This window comes from Danio rerio, chromosome 14 (genome assembly GCF_052040795.2).
Source record: "Danio rerio strain M-AB ecotype USA chromosome 14, GRCz13ab, whole genome shotgun sequence".
Lineage (NCBI taxonomy): Eukaryota > Metazoa > Chordata > Actinopteri > Cypriniformes > Danionidae > Danio > Danio rerio.
The window spans coordinates 1,302,972-1,317,183 of record NC_141034.1 but is presented as its reverse complement, the minus strand read 5'-3'; the positions used below and the strand labels follow the sequence as shown (position 1 = coordinate 1,317,183).

Genomic DNA, 14,212 nt, shown 5'->3' with positions numbered 1-14,212 from the left:
AGATTCAGTGCAGAGTTTAGTGTATGTAAAATATAAACTCATATATTTTCTAGCCTGCATTATCCCATCTGACTTTCCATGACCCAATCAGCATTTTTAACTCACTTTGTGTCTGATTATTAACAGAATAATGATTTCACCTTCACTCTTACCTTACAAAACTGCCTTTCTACAATCCCGTCCACTTTATTTCAAGGCCAGATGAAATTCTACCTTTATTTGTCTGTTTGTTTTCCTGCGTATTGCATAAGGAATCAAATATAGAGGACGCAATAAACTTTATTTTTCTGTAAATGTTGAACTGATGTGCAAACACGAGCTCTGTTTTGCTGCCGGATCGATATTCTTGCCCTTCCTCATGTGCCTGCGCTCGAAAATAACCCGCATTTCCCCCAACAGGCTTCTCGATTAAATGGTTTACAGTTGTCAAACACAACAAAAAGCTGTACTTGTGTTTAAGTACTTTTCTCCTGTATGCATACACACAGAGCTGACCTTTAGGGGTCAAACTGTTTGACCTCTAGTAGGAACTGTGTCTGTCCCAGCTGGTGCTCACATGCTTTAAAGCCTGATTCAGGCCATAGGGCTTCAATTAAAGGGACGGTTCAGACAAATAATGAAACTTAATTCATTATTACACACTCTAATTAAACCCACAAGACCTTTGCTGAGCTTCAAACACAAATTGAGATCATTTAGATGAAATGTGAGAGCTCTCTGACCCTGGAAAGACAGCAAGGGTCCCACAATTTTGATTTATAAGACCTTTTAAAGTAGAGGAGACCAATGTATATTGATTTCCATTTATTACAAGAACAGTCCAGAAAGAGACTTTTGGTTTTAAGGAAAATAGCTTATATAACCCGTGACTTAAAATAAACTTAATAAATAATTTAACGATTCAATGCTCAGTTTATAATCTTGTTTACAAAGACAACAAATCATTATATTTATTTTTTGGTCTTATTTTCAGTTAATAATTACAAGATGGATCAGTTTTGAAGAATTATTCAGTGACACATTTTTGATGGTTGTTTGCCGCCACCTGTTGGTTTGTCTATGTAATTGCTACAACCTTTATTCAGAGCATTAAGTTGCTCTTAACAAATTAATTTGAGCATTTTATAATACATTTTAATCATTTTAAAATAATCTTTACCATAAACATGTGTTTATGTATGAACACACTACACACTGGCCTACACACTGTTCCAGTTGTGTCCACTAACTAGTAAAGTCAACTAATAGCTTTAAAAGCACCAGGTTTACTCACTAATTTTTTTTTTTTTAGAAAAAGTTTTGGTTTTAAAGAAAATAGCTTATATAACTCGTGATTTTACAAAAAAGAACTCAAAAATAAATAACCAGCTAAATAAATAAATGATTCAATGCTCAGTTGTTAAAGTGCTTTACATTACAATCTCGTTAACAAAGATAACAAATCATATTATTTTCAGTTAATAATTACAAGCTGGATCGTTTTTGAAGAATTATTCAGACACATTTTTGATGGTTGTTTGCCGCCACCTATTGGTTTGTCTATGTAATTGCTACAACCTTCATTTGGAGCGTTAAGTTGCTCTTAAAAGGTTAATTTTTAAGAGCAACACACTACACACTGGCCTAAACACTGTACCAGTTTTGTCCACTAACTAGTAAATTCGACTAACTGATTTAAAAGCTGCTGGTTTACTCAGTTTTTAAACGTAAAGTCAACTAATAGCTTTCAAAGCATCAGGTTTACTCACTTTTTTTTTTCAGAAAGAACCATTAGTTTTGAAAGAAAATAGCTTATATAATCTGAGGTTTTAACAAAAATAAACTCAAAATAAATAACCTAAACAAATAAATAAATGATTTAATGTTCAGTTGTTAAAGTGCTTTACATTATAATCTTGATAACAAAGACAACAAATCATTTTATTTATATTTTAAGTCTTATATTTTAAGTCTTATTCTTATTGATAATTACAAGATGGATCAGTTTTAAAGAATTATTCAGTGACACATTTTTGATGGTTGTTTGCCGCCACCTATTGGCTTGTCTATGTAATTGCTACAACCTTCATTTGGAACGTTAAGTTGCTCTTAAAGGGTTACTTTGATCACTTTATAATACGTGTAATCTCTGCCATAAACATCAGTGTTTATGTATGAACACACTACACACTGACCTACACACTGTTCCAGTTGTGTCCACTAACTAGTAAAGTCAACTAATAGCTTTAAAAGCACCAGGTTTACTCACTATTTTTTTTTTTTTTTAGAAAAACTTTTGGTTTAGAATATAGCTTATATAACCCGTGATATTACCAAAAATAAACTCAGAATAAATAACCAGCTAAATAAATAAATGATTCAATGCTCAGTTATTAAAGTGCTTTACATTATAATCTCATTAACAAAGACCACAAATCATATTCATTTCAGTTAATAATTACAAGATGGATCAGTTTTGAAGAATTATTCAGTGGCACATTTTTGATGGTTGTTTGCCGCCACCTATTGGCTTGTCTATGTAATTGCTACAACCTTCATTTGGAACGTTAAGTTGCTCTTAAAGGGTTACTTTGATCACTTTATAATACGTGTAATCTCTGCCATAAACATCAGTGTTTATGTATGAACACACTACACACTGACCTACACACTGTTCCAGTTTTGTCCACTTACTAAAGTCGACTGATTTAAAAGCATTTGGTTCACTTCTTAAAGTAAAGTTAACTAATCACTTTAAAAGCAACAGGTTTAATCACTTTTTGCAAATAAACTTTTGGTTTTAAAGAAAATAGCTTATATAACCCGTTATTTTAACAAAAATAAACTCAGAATAAATAACCAGCTAAATAAACAAATGATTCAATGCTCAGTTGTTAAAGTGCTTTACCTTATAATCTCATTAACAAAGACAACAAATCATATTCATTTCAGTTAATAATTACAAGATGGATCAGTTTTGAAGAATTATTCAGTGACACATTTTTGATGGTTGTTTGCCGCCACCTGTTGGCTTGTCTATGTAATTGCTACAACCTTCATTTGGAGCGTTAAGTTGCTCTTAAAGGGTTACGTTAATCATTTTATAATATTTGTAATCTCTACCATAAGCATTAGTGTTTATGTATGAACACACTACACACTGATCTACACACTGTACCGGTTTTGTCCACCACACATTCTTCACTCATCGTTTCATTTGACATTGAAGCCAAAGTGTGTGCGTTTCGAATTGCGCAGCTCCAATTCTTCTCACTGAACATGACCTGAATTAATTAGTCTTAATTACTTCATTAATGTCATTGTTCTGTGTGATTATTAAAAACTGTAGGATTAATCTATAAAATTAAAGTTATTTTTCTGCGTGTGATGTGCAGAGAACGACTTATGGATCAACTGTAAGTCATTGCACACATTGTCAACACTGTTAAAGTGTCTTAAGTAGTTCAATCATACTTTTATAAAGCTGTGATCAGATATATAGACTGTTTTTAGATTAAATTTCATCTAAAATGCCTCAGTTTGTGTTTGAATATGACTGAATGCCTCATAGGTTTTGAATAGGGTGAGTAGTCAATGACAGGGTGCTCATTTCTGACTGAACTATGCCTTTGAAACGGTCATTTCTCACACTAATCCACCCTTACAGGTCAGTAAAATCAAAGCGCATCTCATTTGTTTGTCTCTCGTCGTCTCCTCTATTCTCACTTTACACAACTGTAGCACTTATTTCCTGAACCTCATCGAATATTTTAAACAATCATTGAAGCTGAGCTGCTAGAAACGTGTCATTATGTTTATGTGAAAAGTATTTTTTTGATCCTGTAATAAATGTTAATTTTTTGGGTTTGTTTTCTATTCAACCAACAATAAACATATTACACACCAACTGTTGCTGTCTGTAGTATTGTGCGCTCTTAAAGGGCCAGTTCACACCAAAATGACAAGATCCTGGCTATATTTCCTCACACTCAAGTGCTTGATTTTCTTATTTCCGTTGAACACAAAACAAGATATTTTGAAGAATGTTGGGGAAAAAAAGGAGCTATCGACATCAATAATAGGAAACAAAAATACCATGGAAGCCAGTGGCTGATTTTTCCAGCATTATTCAGTGTGTATTTATTCATCAATGACCGAAAGTGTATTTCATGTGAAACCAGATGCTGCACATCACCAGAAGGGCGTCTGTTTACATGCTGAAGGCAGGAGAAATGATTTAGAGCTGTTTGTTGCACATCTGTTTATATTGTGTCCAGCTGTAGTTTAAGCTGACATATACACACAGATGTTTGATGATGTGTGAGTGTGTTGCAATAGATGCAGCACTGCACTCCAAACATCTACACATGCGTAAATCAGGAAGCTTTTTCTATTGGTGAATAAACATATAGTGCTGTTTTCAGATGTAATGAGTCCAAATTAGGTACGTTTTTCAATAAAACAAGCAAAATAATATTGTTTTGCTTTGAAATACATTTATTGTTTTACCCCATTGGTAGATTATTGTGCTTGTTTTAAGGAAAACTCACTTAATTTTTCTTTGCTTTGATGCATTGTTAGTTTTTGTGCTGCGTAAAGTTTAAATTTTGTCTCCCTTGTGTGCTATTCATGCGAATCATAGTGTGCCGGATTAAATACAAATACTTTGTTTTTGTTTATACAATAGTGGATCTCGAATCTGATTGGCTGATAGCCGTGATATATTTAAGTAATATCAGCATCCGTACAGCCTCTTTACGCTTCGTGTATTACTCCGCCCACATACAGCCAGCAACAAGCAGACACTACATTTTGACAAATATTACTGCTGTTAGACAACCACCCTGCTGAAAAATCCAGCCTAAACCAGCCTAGGCTGGTTGGCTGGTTTTAGCTGGTTGACCAGGCTGGTTTTAGAGCTGGTTTCCAGGTTGGTTTCCAGCCATTTCCAGCCTGGTCTTAGCTGGTCAGGCTGGGAGATGACCAGCTAAAACCAGCTTGACCAGCCTAGCCAAGCTGGGAGTCCAGCCAAAACCAGCTATATCCAGCTTAAACCAGGCTGGTCAAGCTGGTTTTAGCTGGATTTAGCTGGTCATTTTCCAGCCTGACCAGCTAAGACCAGGCTGGAAATGGCTGGAAACCAGCCTGGAAACCAGCTCTAAAACCAGCCTGGTCAACCAGCTAAAACCAGCCAACCAGCCTAGGCTGGTTTAAGCTGGATTTTTCAGCAGGGTTTGCAAAATATACTTTTGAGGCTTTTTTAGTGGAGAATGTAGTGGTTTAGATTGCAACTATGCAGTTTATTTGCAGGAATAGCGCCTATTTTAAAATATTTACAATTTCTGATAGCTCGTCGGCGGCCAAGACGGTTGACATTGTCTGTCCACAAGATGGCGCCAGAACCGCATAATAAGCCCTTGCTTAGTGTGCTCTTTTGAGCGCGAATTAAAAAGCTGAAAAACGGAAGCCTTGTTGTTTTTAAGGTGGACCGGATATAGTCAATAAGAAGCTGCGAATAAGAAGCTGGATTCAGCCTTGTCCCTCCTTATCGCAAACACAACAGCAGTCTAGTGAGAAATCTCTGTAGACGGATGGCATTTCATGTCACGTTCAGCCTTATAATCTTAAATTGTGAGCAAAATTCAGCTGCTTTGTCATTATCTTAAGGGAGTCACACACCAAAAGCGCCGCTTCACATTACGCTATAGAGAATCATACAAATAATAGCTCTAAAGTGACGTTGGTGTGATATTTCTCATTTACGTCATGTAGTTCTGAGAGGTGAGGTGCTAATTTTGACGCAAACGTCTCTCCAAGACACACAAGGGTTAAATATCAAAGAAAACTTAATAATCAAGGGTTCAAATCAACTGTTTCCATATCCAAATTACAGACACAACTGGCACTCATTTGAGAAGACGGCTCTCAATGATTTCTTTGCAGTACATGGAGAGGCATGAAAAGATTATGACCAATATATGTACAGGATTAATAATTACAACTGATGAGCCAATGTTAAATAATCTTTTTAACAACATCAGCAACACTGTGGAGATGTAAAATGTGTCTCTGACGTCTCCAGAGTGTGTGTAGTGAAGTTCTGCTCAAAATAACACACTAATTATGTTTTACAACTCTGAAATTGACCCTTTTAGGCTTTTATTCAAATTGTGAAGTCGCTTTAAATGCAAATGAGGATGGGCGGAGCTACAAACGTCTGCGCATCACCACAGCGATTTCACACCAATGTACTGTAGATAAACATGTGTTTGTATGGAGGACGAAACCTGCAAAAACAATAAATGAATAAATAAATACACAAATAAATATGTAATTAAATGAATAAATTCACAAATTCCAACATAAATAAAACAATGAATAAATAAAAAATATTATATAATATATATTTAATATATAAATTCACTGATTTTTGTACAAATAAATACATAAATAAATAATAGTGCAGGCAGATAAATAATAAAATATAATATAATATATATATATATATATATATATATATATATATATATATATATATATATATATATATATATATATATATATATATATATATAAAATACATTAAATTTAAATATATTTATTTGCTTTCCCCGCTGCGTAAAACATATGCTGGATAAGTTGGCGGTTCATTCCACTGTGGCGGATCCCAGATTAATAAAGGGACTAAGCCAAAAAGAGAATGCATGAATAAATGCATATTTATTTGCGTGTTCATTTATTTAATCATTGTTTTTGCAGGTGTCGTCCTCTATATGTTTAGTGTGACTGAGGACGCGTAATAACACGCCTGAACCTCCAGATGGCGCCCGCTCTCCGTGTATTTCCTTTGGCTCCGCTGCTCTTTCTCTGGTTCAGTTCACTCGACGCAGCTGAACTCGTTCATAATTTAGAAAGTTTAAAATCCCAACAGAGCAGCACAAATCGACAGGACACCGGTAAGCAAACAGCTCAATCTCAACGAAGCACGCTTTATCTCCCTGTAAACCGCGTAAACCCCACCACATGAACAAATACTATAGTAATGTATAAGTAAATAGTGTAACGGAATTTATCCGATTTCGAAAGTACTTTGCTAGAGTATTTATAGTAAACAGGACAGTGTTTTGAACCACAAGGCAGAAAAAAAGAGAATTATGCTGTCTATAGTATTTACAACACTTTGGTAATGAATGCTATAGTGTATAGTCAGTAATGTTCGTTGTTAGTATGTTTTTACTGTAGTAAATTGTGGTGTGTTTGGGTATAATATACCCTATAGTTGTAGAAATTATATTATTTTGGTTCATATTTGGGTCATTTGTTTATATTAGCCATAGTTGTTGTGTGTTACCATAGTAGCTATTATTATATTACCTCAACAGACCAATTCAAGTACTTTACTAGAGTATGTTTAAAAAAAAATACTAGTATTTACTACAAATATATATATTTTTAGTTTCAACTCGGTAAAACTCAGTACCACCCCACATAGTAAACACAGTAAAGTGTATTATACTTTACCAATCATATTTACAACACTTTAGTAATGAATGGTAGCAGTGTAGTATTAACTATATTGTCAACCGATAAACCGCAATTAATACTGTAGTATACTTACAGTAAGTTTTAACTACAGTAAACTGTGGTGTATTATAGTATAATTTACCATGTAATTGTAAAAATTGTCGAACTATTTTGGTCATTTGTTTATATTAACATACTAAAGGTATAGTTGTTGTGTGTAACCATAGTCACTATACTATAACCCCAACATATCAATCCAAGTACTTTACTAGAGTATACATCAATAACACCAAAGTATTTACTATAAATAATAATTATTTTTTGTTTGTTCAACTCTGTAAAAACACGCTTAAACTCAATACCACCGCACATATATAGTGAATAGTGTTTTGAACAACACCACAGTGAAGTGAATTATACTTTAGATATTGTATTTACAACATTTCTGTTAATGGATGCTTCAGCTTTTAGTAGTTCTGTACTGCAGTAAACTGCGGTGTATATTATTATAGTTACCAGTTTGCGAATTACAAGGGGGTTTGGGGGGCATTGACCCCCCTAATTAAGGCTTGATCCCCCCTGAAGGAAGTCAAAACAAGATGTATGTGGGTACAGCCCTTTGAAAGTGAGGATAAGTTCACTCTGATAAGTGTTTTAAATAATATTATTAAGAATTAAAATGTTGGCTCAGTGGTTAGCACAGTTGCCTCACAGCAAGAAGGTTGCTGGTTCGAGCCCCGGCTGGGTCATGTTCTCCCCGTGTTGGCATGGGTTTCCTTCGGGTGCTCCGGTTTCCCCCACAGTCCAAACACATGCGCTATAGGGGAACTGATTAACTAAATTGGCTGTAGTGAATGAGTGTGTATGGCTGTTTCCCAGTACTGGGTTGCAGTTGGAAGGGCACTCCTTCGGCTTAGTCCCTTTATTCATTTGGGGTCACCACAGTGGAATGAACCACCAACTTATCCAGCATATGTTTTGCACAGCGGTGCTCTTCCTTTACTATAGTAAAACACTATATTAGCGCATTGACTATAAGTATTGTTAAATCTTCTTGCTTTTAAATGGGATAGAGTAACAAAGACTTGCATTAAATAAGCAGCCTATTTTTATTTAGGTGATATTTTAGTAGTATTCCAGAATGAGTCAACATGCAGTGGTTTATGTGTGTTGGCCAGTGCTGACTGAGTCAAATGATGTAATAATATCGTTCCAAGAATGAACCGTCAGTAATGTGATGTAAACACTCCGCTGAGCAGACTTCCATGGTACATGTGGACTTTGAATCATAATTCAGGCCTCTGTGTCATTCACTTTTCTTCTTCTGCTGCTTGAAATTCTCACGTCCTCTTGAGTAAGAAGGCTATTTCAAGCAGGTTTCACAGTGAATTTCCATTTCTGTGTCATTTTGCAATTTCTGCATCCAGTGAAATGATCATTCTGATGACTTAACATATCCAGTTGTTTGAAAAAAAAATTATTAAAATTAAGTGATTAATGCATACAACAAGAAAAGGTCAGGATAAGTCAAAATTATTAGCCCCTCTGAATTAATATTTGTTCCCCAAATTCTGTTTAACTGAGAGCAGATTTTTTTTCAATACATTTATGACCATAATAGTGTTAATAACTCATCTCTAATAACTGATTCATTTTCTCTTTGCCATGATGAAAGCACATAATATTAGACTAGATATTGTTCAAGACACTTCTATACAGCTTAAAGAGACATTTAAAGGCTTCACTAGGTTAATTAGGGTAACTAGGCAAGTTATTGTATAATGATGGTTTGTTCTGTAGACTATCAAAAAAAAATATAGCCTAAAGAAGCTAATAATTTTGTCCTTAAAATGGTGTTTAAAAAATTAAAAACTGCTTTTATTCTAGCTGAAATAAAACAAATAAAACTTCCTCCAGAAGAAAAAATATTATATATATATATATATATATATATATATATATATATATATATATATATATATATATATATATATATATATATATATTAGTTCATAATACTATATTATAATTATACATTATTCAACAAAATTATTTTACAAGGCGATTCATTCTGCTGTGGCCACCTCTGACTGATAAAGAGACTATTTATTAATTAAATTAATTAATTTATGTAATTTTACTTTTATTTATTTGTTTATCTATTTTTTGTATTGTTTTTTCTCCCCTAGAAAGGAGACCTGATATCTCTTGGGTTAAGTAAAGGTATCTGTAGTGTAAAACTAACAGTGATATTGTTACTTGCTTATTTAAAGTAAAAAAAATTGTATATCTTTATTCATTCATTTTCCTTTGGCTTAGACTTTATTTTTGAGGTCACCACAGCAGAGTGAACCACCAACTATTCCAGCATATGTTTTACACAGTGGATGCACTTCCAGCTGCAACCTAGTACTGGAAAACAACCATTCACTCTCATTAACACACACACACACACACACAACAGCCAATTTAGTTGATCAGTTCCCCTATAGCGCATGTGTTTGGACTGTGGGGGGAACCGGAGCACCCAGAGGAAACCCACGCCAACATGCAAACTCCACACACAAATGCCAACTGACCCAGTCCAGACTCGAACCAGCGACCTTCTTGCTGTGAGGCCACAGAACTAACCATTGAGCCACCATACCGCCTCAATAAGATCAGTCATGATTAAAAGTGATAAATAAAATAATAAATAAATAAATAAATAAATCTCATTTCTCAGCAGTTCCTCAGAAACACAAAAATCTGAAACCATCACAGAAGCACAGGAGAGCAGTTTACACACCAGTGCAGTTGCACAGGAATGTTTACCATATTGTTTCCAGATCTGCGTAATGAGGCTAATAAATGAATTCCCCGTAAATAATAAACAGTTTCAGCCTGGTCATACGACTATATATGGTCACAGGCCTGTTAAACACACACACACACACACATACACATACAGCATGATTTTACATGATGGCAAAAAATAAATAGTAATAACAATAATAAACTGTATTTATTTTCAAAGTATTTTAATAACAATAATTAAAATCATCATCATTATTATTATTATTCAATTAGTTTCCTTCAGTCCCTTTATTTATTAGGGGTTGCCACAGCAGTATGAACCGACATTGTTATTGTTATTGTTATTAAAAGAGAACGCACCCATCAACTATAATAAATCTACCATGAGCAAAGATACATAAAAACAAGAGGCATCCTGTAATTCTAAGATAATAATATAATAATACATTATGTGAATTTTCTTTCATTTATGAATTTGGCTGACAATTTTATCCATAAAAGTACATTTTGTACATTTTACAGTTCATAGTAAAATAACTTAACAAGATTAATAATATTTAATTTTATTGATAATATTTTTATAATAATATTAACAATGAAAATTGGTATTATTATTTGTAATGTTGTTATTATTAACAGGTAAAAACATCCAGTCTGCTATAATAATAGTAGTAGTAGTAGTAGTAATAATAATAATAATATGAATACTAAATAATAATAATAATAATAATAATAATAATAATAATATAAATACATAAATAATAATAATAATAAAACTAATAATAATAATAATAATAATAATAATAAAATAATAAGAAGAATAATAAGAAGAATAAAACTAATAATAATAAGAATAAGAATAATAAAATAAATAAAAATAAATAAATAAATAAGAATAATAAGAATAATAATAATAAAACCACTACTACTACTACTAATAATAATAACATAAAATTCAATAATAATAATAATAATACACAGGAATGTTTGCCATGTTATTTTCAGATCTGCTTTATGAGGCTAATAAATGAATTCCTCATAAATAATAAGCAGCTCCTGCCTAATCATATAGTCATGTATGGTCTTGGGCTTGTTACAGACTCCATGCTTTTCGTAATGGAGAATAAGAATCAAACCTAATTCATTAAGCAGCGATTGCAGTGGGATGCAAATACATGTGTTTAAATCATCGAGCCCCCTGTGTTACTCAGAGCGTCTGGATTCCAGCGTTTGAGTCACGGTTGACTACTGAAACAGTGCAAAGGAAAATACAACTCTTGCTTTTTATTTGCTTTATAGTTTGTGGCTGTGTGTAGAGTTATATTATCCATTACTCTGGTCAGTCTAATGTCTGAGTCATGTTGTCTTGTGTTGCAGATGAGACATGATGAGGCAGAAACATGATGGGGAAAACACACACGCTACACAGACGTCTGCACACAGGAAAACCTCAGGTGGGAATAGTAGAGGTCTTACTGAAACATCTGAAGTTTGTCCTATCCTATCCTATCTAAATTTGCATACATACATACAGACAATATACTTCAAAATAAAGACACAGAGAGAGTTCTATACTGTAGCTTTACATTGTTGCCTAATAGAGAGATAGATGGTTTGGATTAGGTGTCAAAACATGCCAGTGTTAGATGACATCTAATACATACATGTTAATTAAATTAAGGCTTATTATTATTATTAATAATAATTTAAAAAATTACTTTAACTTAAAAATTAATACCTATTATTTTTGATAATAAAATTATTTTATGAATAATAATAATAATGAAAATTGATAATAATAATACAATGATCTTATTATTATTGTTAATATTATTATTATTATTATTATTATTATTATTATTATTATTATTATTATTATTATTATTATTATAAGAGAAAGCATCTAAACAATACTTCATTACTGATTAAAAATAATAATATTCATAATAATAATAAAAATAAAAATCTTTGGCATTTCTGTGTGGAGTTTGCATGTTCTCTCTGTGTTGGCGTGGGTTTCCTCAGGGTGCTCTGGTTTCCCCCACAAGTCTAAAGACATGTGGTATAGGTGAATTGGCTTAGCTAAATTGTCCATAGTGTATGGGTACTTCCCAGTGATGAGTTGTAGCTGGAAGGGCATCTTAAAATAAAACATATGTTGGAAAAGTTGATGGTTCATTCCGCTGTGGCGACCCCTGGTTAATAAAGAGACTAAGCTGAAAAGAAAATGAATGAATGAATGAAATATTATCAATAAAACAAAATATTATTGATCCTGTTTGATAGTTATTATTGTTATGAACTGTAAAATGTGAACCTTATTGCACAAAATTTATTTTTACTGATAAAATTGGCCTCCAAATGCATAAATGTAATTTACATAATTTACAAAAATTGGTGTTAATAATATCATTGCCTTCAGTCAACTATAATTACTTTACTATGAACAACAAATGATAAAAAAGCAAAAGGCATTTTGTAATGCTCTGTTTCGTTTGTTTATTTTTAGTGTTTATCACGCAGTTTCAAATGAAAAAAAATATTTACAATAAACTAGATATTTTACAGTTCATAATAATAATAATAATAATAATAATAATAATTATAATGTTGATAAAACTAAGTATTATTATAATTATTATTTTCATTTCACACTTTACTATTATTAACTGTAAAGTGTGTACCTTATTGAACAAAATATGAAATCTATTGTTTATTATTATTATTACAAATATAATTATGAACTAAAATAAAATGTTAAATTTATTTATTGTCAAAATTTATGTTGTCAAAATTTACATGTCAAGATTTACATTTCACACTTTGTACAAAATAATGTACTCATTTTACAGTTCATAATAATAATACATATTTTACAGAACATTTATAATATTAATTTTAAATTAACTAGAATAACTAGTAGACATAATACAAAATTCATCAAAATATCTAAACAAAAGACATCTTGAATGATAATATAATATAATATAATATAATAAAATATATTATAAAATAATTTAATATAATATAATATAATGCAAAATAATATAGTATAATATAATATAATATAATATAATATAATGCAAAATAATATAATATAATATGATATCATATAATATAATATAATATAATATGATATGATATGATATGATATGATATAATATAAAATAATATAATATAATATAATATAATATAATATAATATAATATAATGCAAAATAATATAATATAATATAATATAAAATAATATGATATAATATAATATAATATAATATAATATAATATAATATAATATAATATAATATAATATAATATAATATAATATAATGGTGGCTCAGTGGTTTGCACTGTTGCTTCACAGTAGGTCATAGTAGCTGGTTCGAGTCCTGGCTGGACCAGTTGGATCTTCTGTGTGGAGTTTGCATGTTCTCCCCTGGTTTGCTTCGGTTGCTCCGGTTTCCCCCACAGTCCAAACACATGCGCTATAGGAGAATTGATTAACTAAATTGGCTGTAGTGTGTGTGTGTGTGAATGTGTGTGTATGGATGTTTCCCAGTGATAGGTTGCAGCTGGAAGGGCATGTGTGAAACATGCTGAAATAGTTGGCGATTCATTCCACCGTGGCCACCCCTGATAAATGAAGGGACTAAGCCGAAGGAAAATGAATGAATGAATTGCAGTTAGCTTGTCGTGTTGTCGTGATCAGGTGTGTGTTATATAATGATGCAGTAATGTTTTGACAGTGCGAGTAATGAAAGCCAGTGCTGTGCTGTGTGTTTGTTCTCTCCACTGTTTGTCTATGATGAGATAACAGGTGACACAATAGTCCAGCGACTCCTTTCAGAATCAGGCCTTCATTTGTCCTCCAAGCTAAACACATCAACAGAGCACTTCCTGTCAAACAGGAACTGATA

General features: G+C 32.2%; 1 protein-coding gene and 1 long non-coding RNA gene across 2 annotated transcripts in view; one reads left to right on the top strand and one right to left on the bottom strand.

Annotated features, from left to right (window-relative positions):
* Positions 1 to 14,212, top strand: part of rgs14a (regulator of G protein signaling 14a) — a 438,366-nt gene that overhangs the window by 248,110 nt on the left and 176,044 nt on the right. The window lies entirely within an intron of this gene.
* Positions 16 to 4,823, bottom strand: LOC141377652 (uncharacterized). The gene is made up of 2 exons (XR_015507128.2): positions 2,650 to 4,823; positions 16 to 2,181 (listed from the first exon to the last, which is right to left on the bottom strand). It is a non-coding gene; the product is annotated as an uncharacterized LOC141377652 (long non-coding RNA).